At 38.4% G+C, this 27,004-nt stretch overlaps 1 protein-coding gene across 4 annotated transcripts in view; it reads right to left on the bottom strand.

Moving 5' to 3' along the window:
- Nucleotides 1–27,004, bottom strand: part of PPP1R3C (protein phosphatase 1 regulatory subunit 3C) — a 172,829-nt gene that overhangs the window by 143,944 nt on the left and 1,881 nt on the right. The window contains exons 1-3 of one of the 4 annotated variants that reach the window (XM_063710323.1): nt 23,530–23,671; nt 16,048–16,077; nt 12,307–13,709 (exon numbers count right to left, since the gene is read on the bottom strand). The gene's annotated coding sequence lies outside the window, so the exon portion shown is untranslated. Of the gene's footprint in view, nt 1–12,306; nt 13,710–14,685; nt 14,707–16,047; nt 16,078–23,529; nt 23,674–27,004 lie in introns of those variants that run through there. The other 3 variants (XM_055352472.2, XM_055352471.2, XM_063710321.1) reach the window with 3 other exon arrangements.

The raw sequence follows: 27,004 nt of genomic DNA on the forward strand, positions 1-27,004 counted from the left end.
ATGCTTTTTCTGTATCCAATAAGTAGGTCATATGATTTTCTCATTTTTTCTGTTAATGTGATGAGTTACACTGATTAATTTTCAAATGTCAAACCAACCTCAACAAAAGCCAATTTGGTCATGATTATTGTCTTTTTATACATTGATAAATTCAATTTGCTAACATTTTGTTTAGAATTCTTCCATTTCTGGTTTTGAAAGAGATTGGCGTATAATTTTCATTTCTTAAATGTCATTTTCAAACTTTGGTCCTAAGGTAATGCTAGCCTCTTAAAATTAGTTAGGAGTATTTTACCTTTTTATATTCTCTAAGGAAGTTGTGTAAGATTAGTGTTGCCTCTTCCTTAAATATTTGAAAGAATTCACCCATAAGGTTATCTGGGCCTGAATACTTCTTTATGGGAAGGTTTTAAATTACAGAAGCAACTTATTTAGTAGCTTTGAGTCTATACAACATTAGCAGGTTGTGTTTAATATCATCTTTTTATATTTCTCATGCCTACAAAATCTGTAGAAATGTCCATTTTTCATTTCTGATGTTGGAATTGTGTGCTTGCTTGCTCTCATTTGCTCATGCTATCTCCCTCTTTCTCTCTTTCCCTTTGATTTATTTGCTAGAGGCCTGTCAAATTTATTATTATTTTCCAAGATCCCACTTTTGGTTGTGTTGGTTCTCTCTATTGTGCACTTGTTTGCTATTGAATTAATTTCTTTTCTTACATTTATTATTTACTTCCTTCTACTTTTGTAGATTTATTTTGCTGGGTTTTTTCTAGGTTTTTTTTTAGATAAATTTTTTTTTCTTTTTTTCTTTTTCTTTTTCCTTTTTTTTTTCTTTTTTCTTTTCTTTCTCTTCTTTTTTTTTTGAGACACGGTCTCACTCTGTCGCTCAGGCTGGAGTGCGGTGGTGTGATGTCAGCTCACTGCAAGCTCTGCCTCCCAGGTTCATGCCATTCTCCTGCCTCAGCCTCCCGACTAGCTGGGACTACAGGCACCCGCCACCAAGCCCTGCTAATTTTTTTGTATTTTTTAGTGGAGACGGGGTTTCACCGTGTTAGCCAGGATGGTCTCAATCTCCTGACCTCGTGATCCAACCACCTTGGCCTCCCAAAGAGCTGGGATTACAGGCGTGAGCCACCGCGCCCGGCCAACCTTCCTTATTTTCTAATAGTATGCATTTTAAAACTGTAAAATTCTCTATAAGCACAGCTTTAGTAGAAGCTATGCATTTTAATGTTATATTTTCGTTATTATTCAATTCAAAATACTATCTAGTTTCCAAGTTCTTATTTGAGCGCTAACGTATTTAGAATTATATTGCTTAATTTAATAACAGTTGAGGGTTTTCCAGTTAACTGTCATTGATATCTAGCTGGATTTCACTGTTTCAGAGAACACAATCTGTATGGTTTTAAACCTTTGAAAACTTTATGTATACTTTATGGCTCAGCACATGGTCAATTTTAATAAATGTTCCACGTACACTTGAATTGAATGCATATTCTGTTGTTGTTGGCTGTAATGTTCTACATAGTGTGTTAGGTTAAATTTTGTTAATCATATTGTTCAGATCTTCTATATACTTGCTAATGTTTTGTCTGCTTGTTCTACCAGCTTTTGAGAGAGCTATGTGAAAGCATCCCACAATGACTGTGGATTTTCCTATTTCTCCTGGTCCTGTAAGATTTTTGCTTCATATACTTTAAAACCATTTACTGGGTGTATATAGGTATAAAATTGTTATATCTTTCTAAAGGATTCACCCTGTGTTACTCAGTTTGGGCAGCTATAACAAAATACCCTAGACTGAATGACTTAAACATTCAACATTTATTTCTCACAGCTTTGGATGCTAGGAGATCCAAGATCAAGGTACCAGCACATTCATTGTCTATGAAGGCCTTCTTTCTTATTTGCATATGGCTGCTTTTTTTTTTTATCCTCACGTGGCAGAGACAGAGATCATCTCTCTCATGTCTCTTATTATAAGTGCACTAATCCCATCATGAGACTCCACTTTCCAACCTCATGAACTACCTCCCAAAGGCCCCACTTCCATATACCATCACAATGGGGATTAAGGGTTCGATAGAGGAATTTGAGGGGGGAACAGAAACATCCAATCTATAGCACACCTGTTCAAAATCATTAAATGTTTCTCTATTTCTAGTAATATTTCCTGCCTTAAAATGTTCTTGTTTATATTGATATAGCTACATTCATTTTCTTTTGACTGGAATTTGCATGATATACTTTTTAATCCATTTACTTTAAACTGTCTACGTTCTTATATCAAGCTATGTTTGTTACAAGTAGCTATAGCAGAGTTTTGTTTTCTATCCAATTTCTGACAATCTTTTAATTGGAATGTTCAGTCCATTTACATTTAATACAATATAATAAGAAATATATAATATCATTACTAATATGTCTACCATTTTACTACTTGTTATATATCTCACCCAACTGAGTTTTTTTCTCTCATTTCTTACTTTCCTTTGGATTTAATTAAATAATGCAATATTATTCTATTTTTCATCTATTAATTCCTTTTACTTTTTTAGTTGTTCTTTTGGTGATTAGCCTAAATATTGCAATTTATTACAGTCTATATTATTTTTCTAGGGCTGTCATAACAAATTACCTCAAACTAAGTGGCTTATAACAACAAAAATGTTAAAGTTCTGGAGACTAGAAGTCCAAAACCAAGACGTGAGCAGGTTTAGTTCCTTCTGAGGGCTCTGAGAAACAGCCTGTTCCATGCTTCTCTCCTAGCTTCTGATGACAGCCAGCAATCTTTGGCATTCCTTGGTGTGATGGTTAATAATGAGTGTCAACTCAATTGGATTAAAGGATGCAAAATACTGCTCCTGGTGTGTCTGTGTGGGTGTTGCCAAAGGAGATTAACATTTGAGTCAGTGGACTGGGAAAGGCAGACCCTCCTTTAATCTGGGCAGGCACAATCTAATCAGCTGCCAGTGTGGCCAGAATAAAAAGCAGGCATAAGAATGTAGAGAGATTAGACTGGCTTAGCCTCCCAGCCTACATCTTTCTCCTGTGCTGGATGCTTCCTGCCCTCAAACATCAGGTTCCAGGTTCTTGAGCTTTGGAACTCAGACTGGCTTCCTTTCTCCTCAGCTTGCAGACAGCCTATTGTGGGACCTTGTGATCATGTGAGTTAATACTCCTTAATATACTCCTTTTTATATATACATCTATCCTATTAGTTCTGTCCCACTAGAGAACCCTAATACACTTGACTTGTAGGTGCATCACTCCAATCTAATCTCTGCCTCCATCTTCCCATGGTATTCTCTCTGTATCTCTTGTCCTCACATGGCTGTTTTCTACTCTATGGTGTCATTCTACTCCAGTATGCCCTCATCTCTAGTTTAATTACATTGGAAATGACCCTGTTTCCAAATAAGGTCACATTCTGAAGTACTGGGGTTAGGACTTCAACATACCTTTTGGGGAGGACACAATTTAACCATAACACAGCCTAAAAATTTCTTTTTACCACTTCCCTGACAATGCTAGTACTTTAGAACACTTTAACTCCATTTACCATATCTTGTCTTTTGTTTTGTTGTTATTGTATATTCACTTTTTTATATTTTACATTTTTTAAATTTTTCCTTTTGTTTTCCTTTTTTTGAGACAGTGTCTTGCTCTGTTGCCCAGGCTGCTGGAGTGCAGTGGCATGATCATGAATCACTGCAGCCTCAAACTCCTGGGCTCAAGTGATCCTTCCATCTCAGCCTCCTGAGTAGCTACAACTACAGGCACACAGCACCATGCCCAATTAATTTTTGTAGAGATGGGTCTCACTATGTTGCCCAGGTGGGTTTTGAACTGGCCTTGAGAGATCATCTCACCTCATCCTCCCAAAGTGCTGGGATTACAAGCATAAGCCACCAGATCTGGTGAAATTCTGTACGTTTTAGATTTTAAACAGCATTACTATTGTTGCTTTATACAGTCAAAATCCATTCATATATACCCATATATTTAACTCTTTCATTACTCTTCATTTTTTTTTTTGCACTTTCTTTTTCCATCTTAGAACATTTTCTTTCCCAGTTTTTCCTAGTCTGCTGGGACTCCAGTTACATATATGTCAGACCTGTTCATTATGTCCCATTTGTCCCTGGTGAAATTCTTTTTTTTTTTCTTAATCTATTTTCTCCATATTTTTCTCTATTTTCTTGAATACATTTATTATAGTAATATTAAAATATTTGTTGACAGCTATAATTCTGGATCACCTGTCTTATTTCTCTCCCCCTCTCTCTTGCTCTCTGCCTCTCTCTCTTTCTCTGTCATTTTGTCCTGTTTCTTGGTATGCCTGATACTTTTTGATTGACAGTCAGATACTCTCTTGAAAAATTACAGAAGTTTTGGATGATGAAGGAATCTCCAGAGAGGGCTCACCCTTTCCTCTGATAGGTAGGTAGAATTAGAACCGGCCACTTCAATTCAATCAGGAACTGAGCTAACTCAAAGTTAGGCTGCAGTTTTACTAAGGCTTTTTCCACCTCTTTTTTTATTTATTTATTTATTTTAGAGACACTCTGTTGCCCAAGCTGGAGTGCGGTGGCACAATCCTAGCTCACTGAAGGCTCAGACTCCTGGGCTCAAGCAATTCTCCCACTTCAGGTTCCCAAGTGGCTAGGACTACAGGTGCATGCCATCATGTCCAGCTAAATTTTTTTATGCATATTTTGTAGAGACAGGGTCTCACTTCCTTGCCCAGACTGGTCTCAAACTCCCGGCCTCAAGCACCTCAGCCTCCCAAATTGCTGGAATTACAGGTGTGAGCCACTGCACACAGCCTCTTTCTACCTTTGTATTACTACCACTCTAGAGCATAGCTGCTTAAGTTCCAACTAAAAGCCTGGGACTTCTCCAGGTTCCAGCCCCCATGTCATGTTCTGAACTCTAATCCTTGACTCCTCAGCCATGTGCAACTGCCAGGAACTCCATTCTGCTTTGCCTGGCTTCTTAGGTTCCTGAATTTTACAGCTTCAGAATTCAGCAAAATGGAAAAAAAGCAAAAACAAACAAAACAAAACCACCTTGCTGGGCATGGTGGCTCAATCCTGTAATCCCAGCATAAAGTGTGACAATTTCTTGAACTCAGGAGTTTGAGACCAGCCTGGGCAACATAAAGAGACCCCGTCTCTACAAAAAATAATAATGATAACAAAACAATTATTCAGGCATGGTGACATGTGCCTGTAGTCCCAGCTACTTAGGAGGCTGAATTGGGAGGATCACTTGAGTCCGGAGATAGAGGCTGCAGTGAGCTGTGATTGTGTCAATGCACTCCACCCTGGGCAACAGGGAAACCCTGTCTCAAAAAACAAACAAAAAAAATGGTCAATTGCTGGGCCCAGCTTTCTGTCCCTCCAGTCTACAATATGTATTTCTTCACACCCACAGGATTGACAAATGCTCTGATGGCTACTCTGCCTTCCAGCAAAAGCCCTTTCCCCAGGCCCTTTACTGGGTTTTCAGCGACATTCCTTGAGCCCAGAATTGTGAAACTCCCCATGGTAAAACATTGCTGCAGAATGTCCTTTCAGCTCTCCATGGTTCTCATCTCTGCAGAATCTTGACCTCTCAAGTTCTGCATTGCCTTAGCAGCTTCCCAATACCCATAAAGAGCTTTTGGGTTTTTTTAAATCCAATTTTTATACTTTTTCTTAAAGGGTGCATTTTTCTGCCATAAGTTACTCTGCCTGGCTAAAAGTAGAAGTCCTAACCACAGAGTTTAGATCTTCCCTTTCGATGAAGCTATTGATTATGTTCAGGAAGTTAGACTGCTAAATAAGAGAGTTTCTCGTTCTTTTCATCAGGTATATCATGGACTTTAAATCCAAACTGTATAGTAATTAGTGTGCCCTATGGGAAAACATGAATTTAAATTAACAAAAGAATATGTCATTGGACTACTTTATCAAGAAATGAATGAGAAAAATAAATATGCAAAATAAAAAACAAAACGTACAATTAATAAAATACATTGAAAACAAATTTTATTCAAGATTGAAGCAAAAATGTTAAATTTATTTTATGTTGGTATAGACAACTTAATCAAACTATAAAATAAAAGTGGAATTCTTTCCAAAAGTGGTATAGTTCAGTGAATTACTAGCAGAGGCTTTTTTTTACCTCAGATGTACAGAATTGAGTTGATAATATTAATTTCTTAGCAAGCTATCATCATTTATCCATGTTAAACCCCACTTTTGTTTGTTTTCAGCACAAGGTCTGGCTCTATCCCCCAGGCTGGAGTGCAGTGGCATGATCTTGGCCCACTGCAACCTCTGCCTCCCAGGCTGAAGCCATCCTCCTACCTCAGCCTCTGGAGTAGTTGGGACTAAGTAGTTGGGACTACATGCACGTGCCACCACACCTGGCTAATTTTTGCAGTTTTAATAGAGATGGAGTTTCACCATGTTGCCCAGGCTGGTCTCAAATTCCTGGGCTGAAGCAATCCGTCCACCTCAGCCTACAGTGATGTTTTGATACATACAAAGTATAGTGATCAGATCAGGGTAATTAGCATATCCATCACTTCAAACATTTATCATTTCTTTGTGCTGGGAACATTCAAGATCCTTCTTCTAGATATTTGAAACTATGTAATACATTATTGTTAACTATAGTCATCCTACAGTACCATAGAACACTAGAACTTTTTCCTCTTATCTAGCTAGTTTTATAGTTTTGGTCTCATATTTAAGTCTTTGTCATGCCAGACCCTTACTGACTTCAGTCAATAGAGACTGAAGAAGAGGCCCAGAGCCAGTGAACAAGACATAAGGCTTATTGAGAAGACTTATATACAGGGCAGTCCGGTGGCCATGGACTGGGCAGGAGAACCACAACTGCTTATAAAAAGCATGCAGTGTATATAGCATTTTCACGTAGCACCCTTCCCCTAGCAATCTCCACCTGGCAACCTTCATTTAACCCAAAACAAAGTACCTTGATCCCCTACGCTACCTGAGTTCCACAGGATATCCTAGAGGGTTCAGATGTTCCTCACAGATAAGGAATGAATCTGTGGGTTGGCTGTTCCCAGGTTCCTTAGCTCAGAAGTCTGAACATACATTCTTAAACCATAGGGTTATTCTTAAGGTATGCTTAAGTTATTGCTGCCAGGTATACCTGCCATACAGTCTTTGATCCATTTGAGTTTATTTTTGTATAGAGTGAGTGGGGAGGGAGAGATAAACATTTAGGTCCAGGAAGCTTGTCCATAATGAAACTATGGCAGGGGCCAGGAAGGAAGATTGTAAACAAATAATATTACCTTCCACATTATTATTGTTATTATTTACAAAATTTTCATACACCCATGGGTCTATTTGAGTTTTAAATTCTGTTCCAGGGTTGGGCTCAGTGGCTCACGCCTGTAATCCCACCACTTTGGGAGAACTAGGCAGGAGGATAGCTTGAGCTAAGCAGTTCGAGACCAGCCTGGGCAACATAGTGAGACCTTATCTCCACAAAAAAATTAGACAGGCATGGTGGCACGTGCCTATAGTCCCAGCTACTTGGGAGGCTGAAGTGGGAGACCACTTGAGCCTAGGAGGTTGAAGCTACAGTGAGCCAAGTTCGCATCACTGCACTCAAGCCTTAGCAACAGAGTGAGATCCTGTCTCAAAAAAATAAATAAGTAAATTCTGTTCCAACGGTCTAGTTTCCTGTTCCTCTGACAAAAACATAAGTTTTAATTATTATAACTCCATAATATACTTTCATGTTTTATAGATTAGGCTCCTTTCTCTGCCCTTTTTTATAAAATTGACTTTCCTAATTTTAACTCCTTAATTATTCTATATAAATATTAGAAAAAGTTTGATTTCCTCAAAAATTCTAAAATTTTAATTAGAATTGCTTTTATTGATTAGTCAGGGGAGGACTGACATATCCACACAGTGATTTAAGACAATAAGAGACCATCTTACACTTACTATGTTATTAAATAATACTAAGTGCAGGTGGGGATACTAGAAAACTGTCTATGGTTGGATGGAATGGTGCTGCCATTTTGGAGAACAGTATGGCAGTATTTAATAACATTAAATAGGCAGTATTTAATAGCATTAAATACGTGTAAATGTTATGATGTTGCACTTCCTCTAATGAGTTTTTACCCCAAAGAACAGTTGTAGAGATATACAACGAGACATACACAAGATATTCATGCAGTTGTTTGTGGTAACTAAGAGTTGGAGAAAACTTACATGTCCTTTTATAAAGTAATGGATAAGGAAACTATATAAGCATATGATCGAATATAATGCAACGATCAGAAGCTGCCATTGAGAAAAGCATGGTGGCAAGAAAGCAAAAATGAATCAGGTTTTAGAATTACATTTATTAAATAATTTAGGTGTGGTTACAGACATATGGAATTGACTAGAAGTAAATTGATCAGAACTCTATTAAGTTTTTGAAGGAATTATTTTGCCAAAAACAAAAACTAACAAATGGAGTCAACAACAGAATCTGGACTAAAAAAATTTTTTTTGACTAGTCTAGTCTTAAAATGAACTTCTTGTAATCCTAACACTTTGGGAGAAAGAGGTAGAAGAATTGCTTAAGGCCAAGAGTTCAAGACCAACCTGGTCAACATAGTGAGACGCTGTCACAAAAAAGCAAACAACAACAACAAAAAAAAACACAGGCCAGGCATGGTGGCTTACGTCTGTAATCCCAGCACTTTGGGAGGCCAAGGCGGGCGGATCACTTGAGGCCAGGAGTTTGAGACCAGCCTGGCCAACATGGCAAAACCCCATCTCTACTAAAAATACAAAAATTAGCTGGCCATGGTGGCACATGCCTGTAATCCCAGCTACTTGGGAGGCTGAGGCACAAAATCCGGTTGAGCCCCAGAGGCGGAGGTTGCAGTGAGCCAAGATCACACCACTGCACTCCAGCCTGGGTGACAGAGGGAAACTCTGTCTCAAAAAACAAAACAAAACAAAAAAGTCAGATTCTGAAATTTGCATAGCTGAAAGCAGGCTCAGAAAGCTGTGCAGTCTCCAAGGACATATTCCTCAACAACCTCTTCAGGTACGGCCGTGAAAAATAGACAAGGAAGAACATCCGGCAGGAAAAACCCAAGAACCATGAAAAACAGTGGATAAGGGAATGCCTCAAAGGGAGTAGAACCCAGCTCTAATTACAAATTAGCCCACGGCCCAGTTAAGAGGAATTCACAATGCATGCCTCAGAGGATTTTATCATTGTAATGAACCAGCAATTACTATGTGTCTCCCATTATTTTTCTTTTCAAGTTAAGAATTCTTAATTGTAGCCATCTAGCCCTGTCCCTAATGAATGTATTAGGTATGTGGGAGTAAGAATGAGAATAGGTGCAAATAATTTATCTCTTTAGTTCATGGGTGGCTTGACCACAAGAAGCCACTTGTATGACTGAAATAACTGTGTATCACTAGGAAATCCTAGAACTTGAATTGGATGCACTGACTGATACTTTGAGCAGTCACTCTCAAGATAAGGTGTATCTTATATGTGGGAAGAAGAGTAAAACAGATGCTATTTACCAGAAGAGTGAACTATGGCAGAAATTGGCCAGAGATTCAGCAAACCTATTTTTTTTCTCCTAGACGCTCAGTTAGACCATATTTCCCAGCCTCTGTTTTGGTGAGGTGCAATTATATGACTTTCAGCCTATGGAATGTGGAAAGAGTGATGATTATACACCACTTTCAGGCTTGGCTTGTAAAAATCCACCAATCATTCTTTCACTTTCTCTCCTCATAGTTGGCTGGATAGTGACACCTAAAACCACAGCAAAAGATGGCAGAGCTTCCACCAGCCTAGGTTCCTGAATGACTGCATGGAGTGTGCCCCAGCCCCTGCTGACAGTTGGACTTTATGTGAGTGGGAAATTGTTATTATGCTAAGCCACTGATATTTCAGGAGTTATAGCAGTTAGCTTAATATATGAATACACTTTAAACCAGAAATACCAGTTTTTAAAAGCCTTTCACCTAGAGGGAACATGTACAAACATTGGTTATGGTAGTTGGGGTTAACTTTGGTATTCGTCACTTAAAAAGATAGGTAAATATAAAAACACCCCAGAGCCTAGGAAAAAAACAAAAACAAAACAAAACAAAAAGATAGGTAAATAAAAATGAAGCATCTGGAAGCAATGTACTAGATGAATGTACAATGAGACGGATAAACCTCAAGAACATAGTGTTGATCGAAAAAAGCAACAAGCAGAATTACAGATAGCAGTAGTACAATATCATTGATGTAATTTTGAAAGAAAATGGGGAAAAAAACTAAGCACAATACCACTGATGTAAATTTAAACACATAAATACACAAAACAGTATTATATATTTTTCAAAGATACACACATATCCAAGGGTATATACCAAACATGTCAGGGAAGAAGAATGGGTCTGGGAGTCAATTGAATGGGAAAAAAAAGAAAAGAAAGGGGATATTGCAGAAACAATAGTGATAAAGTCCCATCAATTGAGGGCTATGATTGACTCAATTTTCTGTATCTACATGTGATAGATGCTGCAATATGCCACCCAGATTTCTTCTTCAGGAATGGAAGATTTGTTCCCCCAGCTGCTAAAGTGCTGCAGGAAGACACTCCTCAGCTCTCAGTCCTCTTTGGGGATTGCTGTGGCAAAAGAAAATTGGAGGTCCAAGATGATACCTCCTTCCAAGAGTAGCTCATATACAATGATTAAGAGGTGCCTGTTCTTGCTTCAGCTAGGGACAATTTTGAAGGGCCATCCCAGATCCAGAGCTTGTCATCAGGTTGATTAATTGATTACACTTCAACTTCTCCCTCTACCCAATTCTGCTTTCTTTCCCTCCCTTCCACAAGTGCTGACCCCAAGACCACTGCCTAATAAATGGCCTGCACACTAGTCTCCATCTCTCCTTCAACTGTATCTCCACCTCTTCTTCCTGAAGCATCATGCTGTGACACAAACGTTAATGTATGTTCGTGTATCTTAACCTTTGTTGCTCTATATTTCCCTTCTGCTCACCTCTATTTTTCAAGTTTATAGCAACATTTTGTGAAAATAAATAAATATGAAAGTTTTTACAAAGTATCATCAGAATGTATTTCTATATCAGCTTTAACAATAACAAAACATGCTAGAATTTCTGCCATGAACATAAAATAGCTAAAAGTACCCTAGCCATTGAAAATAAAAGATATCATCCTTGTTTATCAAGAAAACTTAAAGGAATACAAATGATGAAAAAATAAATAGACATGTAATCAGTTCCCATTAGGTAGCAAGTTAAATGCCAAACCAAAGCTTCCTCATTAAATCAGTTGTACAGTTGTGTTATTTCCAAACTCCTACAACATCACACATGAGTAGAAGTCACTTAGAAACCTCTTTAATTCCCTTAATACTTGTTCATTTAATCCACTTGCCTAGACTGTTGTTCTCTTGTGAGCCTTTGATGAGCTTTCAATCCTACGGGTTCCTATGTTTGACAAGTGTTTCCTACAACTAACTGTGTTATTAGCTTCCCAAGGCTGCTGTAACAAAGTGCCATAAACCTGGTGGTTTATAACAACAGAAATTTATTCTCTCACATTTATGGCAATGAAAAGTTCCAATCAAGGTGTCAGCAGGGCCATGCTCTGTCTGAAACACTTTATGGCAGAATTCTTCCTTGCCTATTCTAGCTTCTACTGGTTGCCAGCAATCCTCACATGAGTTTCTCCTTGTGTGCCCTCTCCTCTTCCTTTAATGTAATCACTAAATGCAGTGATTACATTTAGGGCCCACCCTACTCTGATATGACTTCATCTTAATATACATCTTAATTACGTTTGCAAAGATCTGATTTGCAAATAAGGTCCCATTCTGAGGTTCCAGGTGGATATGAATTTGGGAGGGACGCCACTCAACCCAGTAAAGTTTGCCCTCTGCTTCCCCAAAACTCACACCCGTCCCATGCACAAAATACATTCACCCCATCCCCATATCCTCAAAAGTCTTAACCCATTCCAGGATTAGCTCTAAATTCAAAATCTTCCCTAAACATCCACCAGTAAAGTTCCAAATATCATTATCTATATAATCTAAACCAAGTATGGGTGAAACTCTGGGTATGGTCCATCCCAGGGCAAAATTATTCTCCATCCACAGATTTGTGAAACTAGAAAACAAGTTCCCTGCTTCCAAAATACACTGATGGAACAGGCATAGGCCAGGCATTCCCATTCCTAAACTAAAAAATTGGAAGAAATGAAGGACTTACTTGTCTATAGCAAGTTCACAACGCAGCAGTGCAAATTCCCTCAGGTTTCAAAGCCTAAGAGTAATCCTTTGTGGCTTGATGCTATGTCCTCTGGGCCCTCTGAGGTAGGAACTCCTTTCTCTCCGACCTCTGCTTCATGGCTCTGCCCTCAAAAGTCATTCCTCCTTCATTTTGTCTTGTCTCTGTCCCTTTCAGTCCAGGCTGGCACTGTTTCTGCTGGTATAAAATTCTCAAAAACCTTGTAAGTCTTTCATGAATGTCAAGGAGTCTCACATTGTTAGACATGAAGGTGCTCCATGGGTCCTTCCTGGATAACCCCATCTTTATTGCAGGCTGTTACTGAGATGGTTGACTGGATCCCTAAATCACACTCCTACTGTCTATCGCAAACAGCTGTCCAGCTACACCTTAGCCCTTTTTTCATAGCATGCTATTTGGACAGCATAAGAATCTTCCAAATGATCAACTCTTGGTTTCTTTTTCCTTAACAGCGCATTTCTCAATGTATCTCTTTCTTCTCTCATTTTACTGTAAGCAGCAAAGAGAAATCTGGCTGCACCTTTCATACTTTGCCTGGAAATCTCCTAATCCAAATATCCAAGTTCTTCTTTTACAAGTTCTACTTTTCACCGAACAGTAGAGCATAATTCAGCCAAGTTTTCTGCCACTTTATGACAAGGATTGCCTTTTCTCTACTGGCCAAGAATATGTTCCCCATTTATATCTGGGACTTCACCAGAAGCACCTTTATCGCTCATATTTCTAGAAACATTCTTTTAGTGGTAATATATATATATGCCTTAACACAACAGAAGCTCTCTCCATAGCTCTCCTTCCTTCTTTCTGAGCCCTAACTAGAAGCCCCTTAAACTTCAGTATTTCTACCAACAGTCTCTTCAAGGCAACCCAGGCTTTTTCTGGCATGTACCTAAAAATTCTCCCAGCCTCTACCCACTACCCAGTTCCAAAGCCACTTCCACATTTTTAGGTATTTGCTACAGCAGCATCTCACTTCCCAGTACTATCATGTTTATTAGTTTCCCAGGGCTGCCATAACAAAAGACCACAAACTAGGTGACTTATAACAACAGAAATTTATTCTCTCACAATTCTAGAAGCTTGAAGTGTATAATCAAGGTGTTGGCAGGGCTGCGCTCTCTCTGAAGGCTCTAGGAAAGGACACTTTCTTGCCTCTTCCAGCTTCTGGTGATTACCAGCAATCCTTAGTGTTCCTAGGCTTGAAGATGCGTCACTCCAATCTCTGTCTCCATCCTTCATGGCCACATTCTGAGGTGCTGGGTGGATATGAATATCCAACACATTTCAATCTGGTATAGTCTTTTTCTGCCGCCTTCTTATTTCTGTTTTAACTCACTGTCTCCAAGTCCAAGCTGTTCAATTCCCTTTATAATGAAGAGAAAAATAAATGTTGCCAAGGGAAAGTATTCTGTTTAAAGTTAAGAAAACTACTTGTCAGAGTCAGTCCTATAGTTGCTTTAATTATATGTATAAGTACCCCTGGAGTTATTTGTTGTATGTTTGTTTGTTTGGGGTGTTTGCTGCAAGCACCCACTGGTTCCACACAATCTTTTCTGGATTCTGTTAGCTAGTATTCTATTCAGGAATTTTACACCTATGTTCATGAGTGAAATTGGCCTGTAATTTCTCTTTCTTGTTTCTTTCTTTGTCTGCTTTGGTTATACTAACTTCATAGACTTAAGGAGTATTTCCTCTTTTTCTAGTCTCTGGAAGTTTGAACAAGATTGGAATAATCTATTCAATGACAGTTTGGTATAATTTTTCTGAACAATTCTTTGGGCGCATTGTTTACTTTGTGGAAAAAGTTTAAATTATTGATTGGTTTGACATTAGAAAATCCGTAAACATAATTGATTATGTGAACAGAACAAAAAAAAAACACATCTCAATAAGTGTAGAAAAAAGCATTTAGGCTGGACACGATGGCTCACGCCTGTAATCCCAGCACTTTGGGAGGCCAAGGCGGGCAGACCGTGAGGTCAGGAGTTCAAGAGCAGCCTGACCAACATGGTTAAACCTCATCTCTACTAAAAATACAAAAATTAGCCAGATATGGTGGCACACACCTGTAATCCCAGCTACTCAGAAGGCTGAGGCAGGGGAGAATTGCTTGAACCCAGGAGGCGGAGGTTGCAGTGGGCCAAGATGGCGCCACTGCTCTCTCCAGCCTGGGTGACAGAGCAAGAATCCATCGTAAAAAAACACAAACAAACAAACAAACAAACAAAAACAAGAAAAAGAAGAAAAGCATTTAATAAAATTCAACATCTGATTATGTTTCAACATCTTTTCATAACTACTAAAACATTACCAAAGCTAATTTTTTTTAAAACATCATACCCGGGCATAGTGGCACATGCCTGTAGTCCCAGCTGCTAGGGAGGCTGAAATAGAAGGATCACTTAAGCCCAGGAGTTCAAAGCTGCAGTGAGCTATGATAGCACCACTACACTCCAGCTTGGGCAACAGAGTGAGGGTCTCGGTATAGAAAAAAGAAAACAGAAAAAAAAAAAGAAAAACATCATTCTTAGTAGTGAAACTTAGCTGTCTTTTAAAAAACCAGAACATGACAAGCATGCCCAACATTAATACTTTTACTCAATATTATATTTGAGGTCTTAGCCAACCCAGCAAGGCCTAGGGTTGGAAAAGGATAAATTTTTTCCACATATTCACATTCACAGATGATAAGACTGTCTAGAACACCCAAAACAATAGACAAATTGTTGGAAACAATGAGAGAGTTTGGCAAAATGGTTCTTTCTCTCTCTATATATATATATATGTATATATCAATAAAACAATCCCTTCCCTTCCATATATATAATCTCTACACCTCAGCAAAAATAATTCAAAAATATAATGTTAAAGTCTTTATTATACAACTTTTCAAATATACACAAAAATTGGGAGAATAGCGTAATGAACTCTCACATACCCATTACCCAGCTTCACTTCAACAATTATCAACACTTGGCCATTCTTCTTTCATCTCCCTTAACTTTTTTAATGAACTACTTAAAACTAAAAATAGTGACATTATGTCATATGCACTATTTTAAACAAATGTCATGTCACCTTACCAGTAAATGCATATGAGTTTCTAATAAAGGCCTTTTATTTTTATCATAATGAACATGATTTTAGCATATAACCTAATCCAATTAATGCTAACACCTTAATATCATCTAATACCCAGTACAAATTAAAATGTATCAAAGTGCTTCAAAAATATCTTTTTACACTGGTTTGATAAGCCATACTTTTTTTTACTATTATAGCAATAAAACAAGGATGTGTGAGACCTGTATGGAGGAAACTGTAAAACTTTACTGAAATTCTTTAAAGAAGAAAATAAATGAAGAGATATACCATGTTCAATGATGAGAGGACTCAATATCTTTAAAATCACAATAGTGAACTATAAATTCAGTGCAAGTCTCCTTAGCATTCAAATGGGGTTTTCAAAGAACTTGAGCCTCTGATTCCAAAATTTATATGGGAGATCAAAATCTCAAGAAAAGCAAAGAAGAATATAGTGGAAGATTTACCCTAACAGGTAAGAAAACTTATTATAAAGCAATATTAAGATAGTATGGTGTAGGAGGAAGAATCCATAGATCAATCAGTGGAATCAAATAGAGTCTATATGGAAGCTTGATGTGGCACTGCAGCTTTCTTCTTAAATGAGAAAACACTTACTAGATGCTACGAGGACTATCTGTTATTCTCCTGGGGAAAAAATAAAAGAAATTGAATATCACACTATAACCCAAAATCAAGTCCATAAAGATTAAAAACTTAAATGTTAAAAGCAAAAATTTGAACTTTTAGAAGAAAATATAATATCTTTACAACCTTGAGGTAAGGGAGAATTCATAAATAAACTTGATTAAAGGATGTACAAATTTAGCTATATTATAATTCAGACATCTTTTCACTGGGGAAGTGAAAAAACAAACTATAAACTTGGGGAAGATATTTTTCAACACATACAACTGATACAAGATTAATATCCAAAATAGATACAAAATGCCTACAAATCAGTAGCAAAAGATAAACAACATAACACAAAAATGGGCAAAAGAAAAATAAGCATTTTAGTGCAAGGAAATACAAATAGACCATAAAGATAAGAAAAGATATTGCTGCGTTTTGAATGATGTTATCTCATCCAAAATTCATGTTGAAACTTAATCCCTAATGCTGCAATATTAACAGGTGTGGCATTTGGGAGGTGATTAAGTCATGATCTTAACCTCTTGAATGGTATTAGCACCTTATTAAAGAGCTCAAGATTGAAGGGACTGTTCTGCCTTTCCACCTTCACACAGTGCTCCTCTCCTCCAGAGGACGCAGCAACAAGGCACCATATTGGAAGCATAAAGCAGTCCTCAACAGACATCAATCTTTTTATTTTCTTATTTTTAGTTTTTGTGGATACATAGTAGGTGTATATATTTATGAGATACATGAGATATTTTGATACAGGCATGCAATGCGTAATAATCACATCATAGAAAATGGGGTATCTAACCTCTCAAGCATTTATCCTTTGTGTTACAAACAATCCAATTATACTTTTAGTTATTTTTAAATGTACAATTAAATTATTATTAACTATAGTCACCCTGTTGTGCTACCAAATACTAGACCTTATTCATTCTTTTTTTCTGTACTCATTAACCATCCCTTTCTCCTCCCCCGACTCCCCTCCTTCCACCAAATACCAATCTTGCCAACATCTTCTTGGACTTCCCAGCCAAGTCCAAGAACTGTGGGAAATAAATTTCTATTGTTTATAAATTGCCCAGTCTCTCAGGGATTTTGTTATAGCAGCACAAACAGGCTAATATACTTGACTTTATTTGCTTTCCTTTTTAAACCATATTCTTTTTTTTTTCTTTTTTTTGAGACAGAGATCTCACTCTGTCACCCAGGCTGGAGTGTAGTGGTGACATCATGGCTCACTGCAGCCTCAAACTCCTGGGCTCAGAAGATCCTCCCATCTCAGCCTCCTGAGTAGCTAGGACTATAGGCACACACCACCCCACTTGGGTGATGTTTATATTTTTTGTAAAGACTATCTCGCCCAGGCTCTGTATTAACCATTTTTAAGTACAGGCATGCCTCAGAGATATTGTAAGTTTGGTTCCAGATCACCACAATAAAGCAAATATTACAATAAAGGAAAATCACATGAATTTTTTGGTTTCCCAGTGCACATAAAAGTTATGTTTACATTATACTGCAGTCTATTAACTGTGCAATAGCATTATGTCTAAAAAAAACCAATGCGCATACTTCAATTTAAAAATATTTTGGAGGAGGCAAGACAAGATAACTGAATAGATGCTTCCACTGATCATTCTCCCCACAAAAACACCAAATTCAACAACTGTTTACAGAAAAAAGCACCTCCGTTAAGAACCAAAAATCAGGTGAGTGATCACAGTGCCTGGTTTTTAACTCCACATCTCTGAAAGAGGCACTGAAGAGGGTAGGAAAGACAGTCTTAAATTGCTGACACCACCCCTTCCCCATCTCTTGCACAGAGAGAGAATCTGTGTGCTTGGGGGTCAGGAAGAGCACAGCAATTGTAGGATGTTGTATTGGAACTAGTGCTGCCAACACTGTGCAGAACTCAGCCGACACCCACAGAGGCAGCACTGAGATGAGCCCTAGCCAGAGGGAAATCACCCATCCCAGGGGTCGGAACCTGAGTTTCTGCAAGCCTCACCTCCGTGGGCTAAAGTGCCCTGGGGTTCTAAGGAAACTTGAAAGGCAGTCTAGGCGACAAGGACTGCAACTCCTAGGCAAGTCATAGTGCTGTGCTGGGCTTGGAGCCAGTGGACATGGAGGGACATGCACCTAGTGAGGCTCAGCCAAGGTAGCTAAGGGAATGCTTGTACCACCACTCCCCCTATCCCAGGCAGCATAGTTTGCAGTTTCAGAAGTGACCCCTTCCTTCTGTTTGAGGAGAGGAGAGGAAACAGTAAAGACAACTTTGTCTCGTGACTTGGATACCAGCTCAGTCTTAGTAAGATAGGGTACCAGGCAGAGTCCTAACGCATCTAGCTCCCAGACAGCATTTCTAGACACACCCTGGGAAGAAGGGAACCCACTGCCTTGAAGAGAAGGACTCAGGCCTGGCATGATTCACCACCTGCTGACTAAAGAGCCTTTGGGCCCTGAATAATCAGCAGCGGTAACCAGGTAGAACACACCATGGGCCTTGGGTGAGACTCTCAGATGTGCTGGCCTGCGGTGTGACCCAGCACATTCACAGCTGTGATGACAAAAAGGAGAGACTCCTCCTGCCTGTGAAAAGCAGAGGGAAGAGTAACAGGGACTTTGTCTTGCAGCTTAGATACCAGCTCAACCACAGTGGGGTAGAGCACCAGGTAGTACTAGGCCCATGGGATTCCTGATTCCAGGCCTTGGTTCTTGGCAGGTATTTTTAGACCTACCCTGGGACAGAAGGGAACCCACTTCCCTGAAGGGTGAGTCCCAGGCCTGGCAGCATTCGCTACAGCTGACTGAAGAGCCTTTAGGCCTTAAGGGAACATCAATGGTAGTGTGGGAGTACTCCTCATGGGCCTGTGCTGGTGGTGACTGAGGGGAGAGACTCCTGTGCCTGGGGAAAGGAGAGGGAAGAGTGGGAAAGACTATGTCTTGTGGTTTGGGTGCCAGCTCAGCTGCAGTAGAATAGAGCACCAGGTACATATCTCAGGTTTCCAACCCCAGACCCTGGCTCTTAGACAGCATTTCTGGACCCACCTAGGGTCCAAGGGAACTCGTTGCCCTGAAGGGAGGGACACAAGCCTAACTGGCTTTGCCACCTGCTGACTATAGAGCCCTAGGGCCTTGAGCAAACATAGGCAATAGCCAGGGAGTAGATACAGCAGGCCTTGGGTGAGATCCAGTGCTATGTTGGCTTCAGGTCTGACCTAGTGCAGTCCCAGCGGTGGTGATCACAGTGGTGCTTGTGTCACCCCTCCCCCAGCTCCAGGCAGCTCAGCACAGATACAGCAACTGTGTTTGTTTGGGAGGAAGTAAAAAAACAAGACTGTCTGCATGATAATCCAGAGAATTCTTCCAGATTTTATCCGAGACCACCAACATTGTCCCTCTGTGAATATGCAAGAACCACAGTGTTACTGGGCTTGCAGTCCCCCCTAATGCAGATATAGCTGCAGTGACCAAAAACTTAGATCACAATACTCGAGTCTCTTTGAATACCTGGAAACCCTTCCAGGGGTGGGTACAAACAAGCCTACACTGCAAAGACTACAATAAATACCTAACTCTTCAATGCTCAGAAACCGACAAACATTCACAAGAATCAAGGAAAACATGGCCTCACCAAACAAACTAAATAAGGCACCAGGGTCCAATCCTGGAAAGACAGAGATATGTGATCCTTCAGACAGAGAATTCAAAATAGTGTGTTGAAGAAACAAAGAAATTCAAGATAAATTCAACAGAAGGAATTCAGAATCCTATCAGATAAAATTAACAAATAAATTTAAATAATTAAAAAGAATCAAGCAGAAATTCTGGAGTTGAAAAATGCAATTGACATATTGTAGAATGAATCAGAGTCTCTTAACAGCAGAACTGATCAAGCAGAAGGAAGAATTAGTGAGCTTGGAGACAGGTTATTTGAAAATGCACAGCCAAAAGAGACAAAAAAGAAAAGAATAAAAAAGGATGATGCACACCTACAAGACCTAGGACATAGCCTTAACAGGGCAAATCAACGAGTTACTGAATTTAAAGAGGAGGTAGAGACAGAAATAAGGCTAGAAAGTTTTTTCAAAGGAATGATAGCAGAGGACTTTCCAAACCTAGAAAAAGATATCAATATTCAAGTATAAGATGATTATAGAACAACAAGCAGATTTAACACAAAGAAGACTCCTAAAGGGATTTAATAATCAAACTCCCAAAGGACAAGGATAAAGAAAGTATCCTAAAAGCAGAAGAAAAAAGAGAAAGAAAGAAAAGAAAAGAAAAGAAAAGAAAGAGTTCTAATATTCCTGGCAGCAGACTGTTCAGTGGAAACCTTATAGGCCAGCAGAAAGTGGTACAACATATTTCAGGTGGTGAAGGAAAAAAACCATTTACTCTAGATTAGCATATCTGGCAAAAATATCCTTCAAACATGAAGGAGAAATAAAGACTTTCTTAGACAGACTAAAGCTGAGGGATTTCATCAACAACAGACTTGTCCTACAAGAAATGCTAAAGAAAGTTCCTCAATTTGAAAAAAAAAAAAAAAAAAGGATGTTAATGAGCAAAATGAGCAATAAGAAATTACCTGAGGCCACACGCAGTGGCTCACACCTGTAATCCCAGCACTTTGGGAGACCGAGGTGCGTGGATCACCTGAGGTCAGGAGTTCGAGACCAGCCTGGCCAACATGGTGAAACCCCATCTCTACTTAAAATACAAAAATTAGCCGGGCATGGTGGCAGGCGCCTGTAATCCCAGCTACTCGGGAGGCTGAGGCAGGAGAATTCCTTGAACCCGGGAGGCAGAGGTTGCAGTGAGCCAAGATCGCGCCATTGCACTCCAGCCTGGGGGACAAGAGCGAGACTTCGTCTGAAAAAAAAAACAAAAAAAGAAATCATCCGAAGTACAAAACTCACTGGTGATAGTAAGTACACAGAAAAACACAGAATATTATAACAGGGTCATTGTGATGTATAAATACTCAGACATTAAGTAGAAAGACTAAAAGATGAACTGATCAAAAATAATAACTACAACAACTTTACAAGACAGTACAATGAGGTATAAATAGGAACAACAAAAAATTTTTTTAAAAGGAGGAACAAAGTTAAAGTGTGGCGTTTTTCTTAGTTTTGTTTGCTTATGCAATCCACGTTAAGTTATCATCAGTTTAAAATAATGGGTTATAAGATATTATTTGCAAGCCTCATGGTAACCTTAAATCAAAAAACATACAATGAATACATAAAAAGTGAAAAGCAAGAAATTAAATCATACCACCAGGGAAAATCAGCTTCACTAAAAGCAAGATAGGAGGAAGGGAAAAAAAGGAGGAAAAGACCGGAAAACAAATAACAAAATGGCAGGAGTAAGTCCTTACTTGTCAATGACATTGATAGCAAATGGACTAAACTCTCCAATCAAAAAACATACAGTGGTTGAATGGATTTAAAAAACAAAATTCAACAATTTGCCTATAAGAAACACACTTCACATATAAAGACACATACAGACTGAAAATAGATAGTTTTCAAGACAAAAACTATAAAAAGAGATAAAGAAGGTCATTTTATAACAATAAAGGGGTCAATTCATCAAGAGGATATAACAGTTGTAAACATATGTGCATCCAACACTGGAACACCCAGATATACAAAGCAGATATTAGAGAGATAGATACCAATACAATAATAGCTGAAGACTTCAACACCCCCACTTTCAGCATTGCATAGATCATCCAAACAGAAAATCAACAAAGAAATATCAGACATAATGTGCACTATAGACCAAATGGAACTAATATGCATTGACAGAACATTTTATCTAATGGCTGCAGAATATACATTCTTTTCCTCAGCAAATGGGTCACTCTAAAGGATAGACCATATCTTAGGCCACAAAACAAGTCTTAAAACATTCAGAAATTGCAATAATAGCAACTGTCTTCTCTAACCACAATGGAATAAAACTAGAAATCAGTAACAAGAGGAATTTTGGAAACTATACAAACACATGGAAATTGAACACTATGCAACTGAATGAACAGTGGGCCAATGAGAAGATTAGGAAGGAAATTGAAAAATGTCTTGCAACAAATGATAACGGAAATACAACATACCAAAAATAATGGAATAAAACAAAAGCAGTATTAAGAAAAATATAAACCTGTAAGCACCTACATCAAAAAAGTAGAAAAACTTCCAATAAACAACTTAATGATGCATCTTAAAGAACTACAAAAGCAAGCGCAAACCAAACCTGAAGTTAGAAGAAGAAAAGAAACAATAAAGATCAGAGCAGCACTAAGTGAAATTGAAATGAAGAAAGCAACACAAAAGATCAATGAAACGAAATGTTGATTTTTTTGAAAAGATAAACAAAATTGACAAATCTTTAGCCGACTAAGAAAAAAAGAGAGAAGATTCAAATAAAATCAGCAGTGAAAAATAAGACATCACAATTAATACCACAGAAATTCAAAGGATCGCGGCCAGGTGCGGTGGCTCACACCTGTAATCCCAGCACTTTGGGAGGTCGAGGCGGGTGGATCACGTGGTCAGGATATCGAGACGAACCTGGCTAATACGGTGAAACCCCGTCTCTACTAAAAATACAAAAATTAGCCAGGCGTGGTGGTGGGCGCCTGTAGTCCCAGCTACTCGGTAGGCTGAGACAGGAGAATGGCGCGAACCGAACCCGGGGAGGCGGAGCTTGCAGTGAGCCGAGTTCGCACCACTACACTCCAGCCTGGCAACAGAGTGAAACTCCATCTCAAAAAAAAAAAAAAAAGAAAAGAAATTCAAAGGAACATTAAAGGCTACTATGAGCAACTATATGCCAATAAATTGGAAAACCTAGAAGAAATGGATAAATTTCTAAACACATAAAACCTATCAATATTGAATCATAAAGAAATCCAAAACCTGAACAGAACAATAACAAGTAATGAAATCAAAGCCATAATAAAAAATCCTTCAGCAAAGAAAAGCCTGGGATCTGGTGGCTTCACTGCTAAATTTTACCAAACATTTAAAGAAGAACTGATCCCAATCCTACTCAAACTATTCCAAAAAACAGAGAAGGGAATACTTTCGAACTCATTCTACAAGGCCAGTATTATCCTGATACCAAAAAGAAAAACACATCAAAAAAAGAAAACTAGAGACCAATATCCCTGATGAACATTGATGCAAAAATCCTCAACAAAATTACTAGTAAACCGAATTCAACAAGACATTAAAAGCTCATTCATCATGACCAAGTGGGATTTATCCCAGGGATGAAAGAATGGTTCAACGTACACAAATCAATGTGATACATCATATCAACAGAATGAAGGACAAAAAGCATATGATCATTTCAACTGATGCTGAAAAAGCATTTGATAACATTCAACATCCTTTTATGATAAAAACCATCAAAAAACTGGACATAGAAGTTACATACCTCAACATAATAAAAGCCATATACAACAGACCCACAGCTGACATCATAGTGAATAGGGAAAAACTGAGAGACCTTCCTCTAAGATCTGGAACACTGCAAAGATGTCCACTTTCACCACTGTTATTCAACATAGTACTGGAAGTCCTAGGTAGAACAATAAGACAAGAGAAAGAAATAAAGAGTATCCAAACTAGAACAGAAGAAGTCAAATAATCCTTGTTTACAGATTATATGATCTTATATTTTGAAAACTCTAAAGACTACCAAAAAGCTTTTAGAACATATAAACAAATTCAGTAATGTTGGCTGGCTGCAGTTGCTCATGTCTATAATCTGAACATTTTAGAGGCCAAAACAGAAGGATTGCTTGAGCCCAGGAGTTCAGGATCAGCATAGGGAGACTCCATCTCAAAAAAAAAAAAATTAGCTGGGCATGATGGTGCATGCCTGTGGTCCCAGCTACTCAGGAGGCTGAGGTGGAAGGATTGCTTTGGCCCAGGAGATTGAGGCTGCAGTAAGCCCTGATCACACCACTGCGCTACAGCCTGGATGACACAGGGAGACCCTGTTTCAAAAAAAAAAAACAAAACTCAGTAAAGTTACAGGATACAAAATCCACATACAAAAATCAGAAGCATTTATATATGCCAGCAGTGAACAATCTGAAAAAGAATTCAAGAAAGTAATCCCATTAACCCATTTATAATAGCTACAAATAAAATTAAATACCTAGGAATTAACCAAAGAAGTGAAAGATCTCTACAATGAAAACTAAAAAACATTGATGAAAAAAACAATTTTCAAATTTATACAGATCCACAAAATACCCATAATAGCCAAAGCTATCCTGAGCAAAAAGAATAAGACTGGAGAAATCACATTACCTGACTTATCAAAACAGCATGGTAGTGGTATAAAAACAGACACATAGACCTATGGAACAGAATAAAGAACCCAGAAATAAATCCATACATCTATAGTGAACTCATTTTTGACTAAGGTGCCAAGAACACATATTGAGGAAAGGACACCGTCTTCAATAAATGTGCTGGGAAAACTGAATATCCATATGCAGAAGAGTGAAACTAGACCCCTATCTCTCACCATATACAAAAGTCAAGTCAAAATGAATTAAAGATTTAAATCTAACACCTGAAACTATCAAACTACTAAAAGAAAACACTGGAGAAACTCTCCAGGTCATTGGACTGGGCAAAGATTTCTTGAGTAATACCCCAGAAGCACAAACAGCCCAAGCAAAAAATGGACAAATGGGATCACATCAAGTTAAAAAGCTTCTGCACAACAAAGGAAACAATCAACAATGTGTAAAGACAATCCACAGAGTGGGAGAAAATATTTACAAACTATTCATCTGACAAAAGATTAATAACCAGAATATATAAAGAGCTCAAACAACTCAAAAGGAAAAAAAAAGTCTAATAATCTGATTTAAAAATGGGTGAAAGATCTGAATAGACATTTCTCAAAAGAAGACATACAAATGGCAAATAGAAGAGGGTGCGGTGGGTCATGCCTGTAATCCCAGCACTTTGGGAGGCTGAGGTGGGCACAACACTTGAGGTCACGAGTTCAAGACCAGACTGGCCAACATGGTGAAACCCCATCTCTACTAAAAATACAAAAATTAGCCAGTCATGCTGGCAGGCGCCTGTAATCCCAGCTTCTCGGGAGGCTGAGACACGAGAATCGCTTGAACCCGGGAGGCAGAGGTTGCAGGGAGACGGGATTGTGCCATTGCACTCCATCCTGGGCGACAGAGTGAGACTCTATCTCAAAAAAACAAAAAACAACAACAAAAAAAACCCAAATGGCAAATAGACATGTGAAAAGGTTCTTGACATCATTGATCATCAGAGAAATGTAAAAAACATTTTCTTTGCTCATCCAAAACTACAGTGAGATATCATCTCATCTCAGCTAAACTGGCTTTTATCCAAAAGACAGGCAATAACAAATGCCAACAAGGATATGGAGAAAAGGGAACCCCTGTACACTTTTAGTGGGAATGTAAATTAGTACAACCACTATGAAGAACAGTTTGAAGGTTCCTCAAAGAACTAAAAATAGAGTTGTCATATGATCCAGCAATCCCACTGCTAGGTATATACCCTAATGAAAGCAAATCAGTATATTGAGGAGATATCTGCACTCCCATGCTTATTGCAGCACTGTCCACAATAGCCAAAATTTGGAAACAACCTAAGTGTACATCAGCAGATGAATGGATAAAGAAAACATGGTGCATATACACAATGGAGTACTATTCAGCCATAAAAAATGTATGAGAGCTTATCATTTACAATAACATAGATGGAAATGGAGATCATTATGTTAAGTGAAATAAACCAGGCAGAAAAAGACAAACTTTTCATATTCTCACTTATGTGGGAGCTAAAAATTAAAACAATTGAACACATGGAGATAGTAGAATGATGGTTACCAGAGGCTGAGAAGTGAAGTGGGTGGGGGATGTTTAATGGGTACAAAAAATAATTAGAAAGAATGAATAAAACCTATTATTTGATAACACAACAGAGTGACTATAGTCAATAATAATCTAATTGTACATTTAAAAATAACTAAAATAGTATAATTGATTGTTTGTAATGCAAAAGATGTTTGAAATGACTGATACCCCATTTACCCTGATATGATTATTAGGCATTGAGTGATAGTATCAAAATATCTCATTTACCCAATAAATATATACACCTGTGATGTACCCAAAAAATTAAAAATTCAAACAATTTTAAAAATTAAAAACAGATATTTTTTTGCTAAAAAATGCTAACAGTCATCTGAACCTTCAGCAACTTGTCATCTTTTTGCAGTTGGAGGGTCTTGCTGCAATGATATCGAGGGCTGCTAACTGATAATGGTTGCTGAAGGTTGGGGTGGCTGTAGCAATTTCTTAAGAGAAGCTAAAATGAAATTTGCCACATCGATTGACTGTTCCTTTCACAAAAGATTTCTCTGTAGCATACAATGCTGTTTGATAGCATTTTACCCACAGAGCTTTCAAAATTAGAGTCTATTTGGGTGTTGAAACTTAATGGCAAAACAAAAAAATAGAGCCTATCTCTCAAGCTCTGCTCCTGCTTTATCACCTATGTTTACGTAACATTCTAAATTCTTTGCTGTCATTTCAAAAATTTTTACAGCATCTTCACCAGGAGTAGTTTCCATCTGAAAAAAAATTTTTTTTTTTTTGCTCCATAAGAAGTAACTCCTCATCCATTCAAGCTGGTTTTTCTGTTTGTTTTCAGAGACAGGGTCTCTGTCACCCAAGCTGTAGAGGAGTGCAGTGACATGATCACAGCTCACCACAGCCTCAAATTCCTAGATCCCTCACATGTGCAGTTCACAATAGGGTTTGCGCTCCTGTGAAAATCTAATGCTGCTGCTGATCTGACAGGAGGTGGAGCTCAGGCGGTAATGCTCACTCCCCGCC

Source organism: Gorilla gorilla, chromosome 8 (assembly GCF_029281585.2).
Source record: "Gorilla gorilla gorilla isolate KB3781 chromosome 8, NHGRI_mGorGor1-v2.1_pri, whole genome shotgun sequence".
NCBI classification, from domain to species: Eukaryota; Metazoa; Chordata; class Mammalia; order Primates; family Hominidae; genus Gorilla; species Gorilla gorilla.